Below are 4,876 nucleotides of genomic sequence, written 5' to 3' on the forward strand. Positions count from 1 at the left end.
AAATTTTTTAATATTATTTTAAAAATAGTAAATGGCACTATTTTTGCAAAATCATTACAAGATCTATTATTCTAATAGGGGTTTGATAAAATACAGTAGAATGCCTACTGGTTTTACCTGTAATAGGGTTTGATATAGTTGATTATGGATATATTGTAATGAAATGCTCCTATTGTTAAGAAACACTTTTTTAAAAGAATATTTTGTAATGAGCAGCTCTGAAAATCAGTTGATTACAGATAATGCTACATAATACACTTAATGTGTGTATATGTTACCACAAGTGAGTTATATAATGGTATTTATGAGTAAGATGTAATTGTGTCTTTGACACTGATAAAATTAAGTACTGTGGTTTTATATACTGATAATTAGCTAAAAATATATACTGTACAAGTAAATAAATTATTTTACCTTGCACCGAGATCCACCAAGCCTGTATGGTGTGCGTTTCAGTACTTTGGAAATCTGGAACGATCTAGAATCTCTTATCTGCAATGAAACAATACATATTATTGCACTTACCAAAACATGGATGAATGTAGAAAATAGAGAACTATTAGATGAATATCAAATAAATGGATTTAATCTATTTCACACAGATAGATATATTAGACAAGGAGAGGGAGTAGCCATATGTGTTAGGTAATATTTGAAATGTAGTCTCGAAAAGACTACATTTCAACAGAAACGTGTCACACACCAGTCACAAGACTGAACCTCATCGAGGCCAAACGTCTAAATGAGAGCATGAACGAGTAAGAAATAATACTTTAACACCTGGCATCATACACACAATGAATGTACCTGCAGACACACAACGAGCACTATTAACATAGCAAAGATTACTCCATAAAAAAAAATCATTAAATATGATTGACAATGAGATGAAATAATGCACAGTATGTCAATTTTGTGAATTTTTTTCATTACTGAACTAGGTTTTCAATGCTTACATTTGTTATTCTTGGCATTCTTTGCTTCATATCTGAAGCTTCGTTTAAGTTTCCACTTCAGACGTGTCTTCCGCAGCTATGCATCTCCGGTTTGCAGCATCAAAATCATCTGCAATAGCTGAATATAATTAATAATATATCAGCGAGATATATATTTATCATTACCTAGTAGTAGTGAACACTAAGAAATAACATAAATCAGCTTTCTAAAGAGATGTTTAATAATACGACACACATGATTTGGAACTTATAACTGGGTTAAGTACTTTGCACATAAGTCTCAAGGAGCCATTAGGAAACCCTGCTTGTGATTAAAATATTATGCTGTTTTTATATACTGTATGTGCAGCACAGTACCTCTCCTCTCAATACACCACCACTGGCCCTCGCCTCTCAATACACCACCACTGGCCCTCGCCTCTCAATACACCACCACTGGCCCTCGCCTCTCAATACACCACCACTGGCCCTCGCCTCTCAATACACCACCACTGGCCCTCGCCTCTCAATACACCACCACTGGCCCTCGCCTCTCAATACACCACCACTGGCCCTCGCCTCTCAATACACCACCACTGGCCCTCGCCTCTCAATACACCACCACTGGCCCTCGCCTCTCAATACACCACCACTGGCCCTCGCCTCTCAATACACCACCACTGGCCCTCGCCTCTCAATACACCACCACTGGCCCTCGCCTCTCAATACACCACCACTGGCCCTCGCCTCTCAATACACCACCACTGGCCCTCGCCTCTCAATACACCACCACTGGCCCTCGCCTCTCAATACACCACCACTGGCCCTCGCCTCTCAATACACCACCACTGGCCCTCGCCTCTCAATACACCACCACTGGCCCTCGCCTCTCAATACACCACCACTGGCCCTCGCCTCTCAATACACCACCACTGGCCCTCGCCTCTCAATACACCACCACTGGCCCTCGCCTCTCAATACACCACCACTGGCCCTCGCCTCTCAATACACCACCACTGGCCCTCGCCTCTCAATACACCACCACTGGCCCTCGCCTCTCAATACACACCACTGGCCCTCGCCTCTCAATACACCACCACTGGCCCTCGCCTCTCAATACACCACCACTGGCCCTCGCCTCTCAATACACCACCACTGGCCCTCGCCTCTCAATACACCACCACTGGCCCTCGCCTCTCAATACACCACCACTGGCCCTCGCCTCTCAATACACCACCACTGGCCCTCGCCTCTCAATACACCACCACTGGCCCTCGCCTCTCAATACACCACCACTGGCCCTCGCCTCTCAATACACCACCACTGGCCCTCGCCTCTCAATACACCACCACTGGCCCTCGCCTCTCAATACACCACCACTGGCCCTCGCCTCTCAATACACCACCACTGGCCCTCGCCTCTCAATACACCACCACTGGCCCTCGCCTCTCAATACACCACCACTGGCCCTCGCCTCTCAATACACCACCACTGGCCCTCGCCTCTCAATACACCACCACTGGCCCTCGCCTCTCAATACACCACCACTGGCCCTCGCCTCTCAATACACCACCACTGGCCCTCGCCTCTCAATACACCACCACTGGCCCTCGCCTCTCAATACACCACCACTGGCCCTCGCCTCTCAATACACCACCACTGGCCCTCGCCTCTCAATACACCACCACTGGCCCTCGCCTCTCAATACACCACCACTGGCCCTCGCCTCTCAATACACCACCACTGGCCCTCGCCTCTCAATACACCACCACTGGCCCTCGCCTCTCAATACACCACCACTGGCCCTCGCCTCTCAATACACCACCACTGGCCCTCGCCTCTCAATACACCACCACTGGCCCTCGCCTCTCAATACACCACCACTGGCCCTCGCCTCTCAATACACCACCACTGGCCCTCGCCTCTCAATACACCACCACTGGCCCTCGCCTCTCAATACACCACCACTGGCCCTCGCCTCTCAATACACCACCACTGGCCCTCGCCTCTCAATACACCACCACTGGCCCTCGCCTCTCAATACACCACCACTGCCCCTCGCCTCTCAATACACCACCACTGCCCCTCGCCTCTCAATACACCACCACTGCCCCTCGCCTCTCAATACACCACCACTGCCCCTCGCCTCTCAATACACCACCACTGCCCCTCGCCTCTCAATACACCACCACTGCCCCTCGCCTCTCAATACACCACCACTGCCCCTCGCCTCTCAATACACCACCACTGCTCCTCGCCTCTCAATACACCACCACTGCCCCTCGCCTCTCAATACACCACCACTGCCCCTCGCCTCTCAATACACCACCACTACCCCTCGCCTCTCAATACACCACCACTGGCCCTCGCCTCTCAATACACCACCACTGCCCCTCGCCTCTCAATACACCACCACTGCCCCTCGCCTCTCAATACACCACCACTGGCCCTCGCCTCTCAATACACCACCACTGCCCCTCGCCTCTCAATACACCACCACTGCCCCTCGCCTCTCAATACACCACCACTGCCCCTCGCCTCTCAATACACCACCACTGCCCCTCGCCTCTCAATACACCACCACTGCCCCTCACCTCTCAATACACCACAACTGCCCCTCACCTCTCAATACACCACCACTGCCCCTCACCTCTCAATACACCACAACTGCCCCTCACCTCTCAATACACCAGCACTATAGCCAGCACCAGAATCTAATATTATTATAAAATGTAAGTGTTTACTTACGATAATATTTGCGTGACTGCATGAAGTGTTTATCTTCTTGCTGACTGCACGGACCACAAACTGACCGCTTTGTTGATGTTCCTGGCGGCGGATGACGCTGTGACGTCACAGGTGAGGGACGCTTTGCGCACTACTCAATCGTCGCTTGAACCCATCATAAATAGTTTTGTTATTTTTATTATTTTATTTTTATAATTTTTTTTACAAGAAGTTACAATGGAGGTTAACAGAGAATTTAAAAATAAGTTGAATTAACATTCTTGTAAAGCCACTAGCACGCATATGTTGTTGTTGTTAAAGATTTGCTACCTGGAACAAAAAGTTCCAAGTAACACGGGCTATGGAGAGCCCGTATGTAGCACCCATAGCGTTTCGGGTAAGTCTTTAAACTAACAGTTTTTTTTTTTTTTGATAAATTAATAGTAAAATTGATAAAGAATGTTACCAGGTATTTTATAGCTTTTCTTTACAGGTACAGACAATTTTAAGTAAAATAATTACAGTAAAATCAACAAAAATGTTTACAGGTAATTTGAAGAAATATTGACACAAAAGCAGATCAGAATAATACACAATAAAGAAACAAGGATTACTAGGTACATGAGAATAGCATTTCAGGGTTATACATTGGTTCACTGAAGCACAATATGAGGGATCATTTCGAGGAAAGTTTCAAGGAATAATGCAGTAGAAAATGCACTCAATACAACAACCATGATATCAAATGATATCTAAGATTACAATGTAAAAGTAATATGGCTTAGGTACAAGTATTGGGGGATTGAGTAGGACTAGATACAGTGTGAAGATAAAGCCCATGGTAGAAAACTATGAAGATGAAATTAGGTACTTTTTGGTTTTATTTTTGAATATGGCAAAAGTTGGACAGCTTTTCAAATCATTTGGGAGTAAGTTCCATAGACTAGGTTCCTTTATTTACATAGAGTGTTTACATAGATTAAGTTTGACTGAGGATATCAAAGAGATATTTATGTCTGGTGTGGTGGGCATGTGTTCTATTACATCTGTCCAGGAAGAGTTTCAGACAGGGTTTGCACTTAGAAAAAGGGTTTTATAAACGTAATTTACACAGGAGAATGTGTGAACTGAATTTATGTTTAGCATGTTTAGGGATTTAAAACAGAGGAGCTGTGTGTTGTCTGAAGGTAGAGTTAGTTATTGTCCTGATAGCA

The 4,876-nt window shown here is 45.8% G+C and overlaps 1 long non-coding RNA gene across 1 annotated transcript in view; it reads right to left on the reverse strand.

Annotated features, from left to right (window-relative positions):
* Positions 1 to 3,799, reverse strand: part of LOC138363898 (uncharacterized) — a 71,545-nt gene extending 67,746 nt beyond the window's left edge. The window contains exons 1-3 of the long non-coding RNA XR_011228239.1: positions 3,684 to 3,799; positions 957 to 1,065; positions 415 to 492 (exon numbers count right to left, since the gene is read on the reverse strand). This is a non-coding gene — a long non-coding RNA (uncharacterized lncRNA). The remainder of the gene's footprint in view (positions 1 to 414; positions 493 to 956; positions 1,066 to 3,683) is intronic.
* Positions 3,800 to 4,876: the final 1,077 nt, after the last annotated feature.

Source organism: Procambarus clarkii, chromosome 12 (genome assembly GCF_040958095.1).
Source record: "Procambarus clarkii isolate CNS0578487 chromosome 12, FALCON_Pclarkii_2.0, whole genome shotgun sequence".
NCBI lineage: Eukaryota > Metazoa > Arthropoda > Malacostraca > Decapoda > Cambaridae > Procambarus > Procambarus clarkii.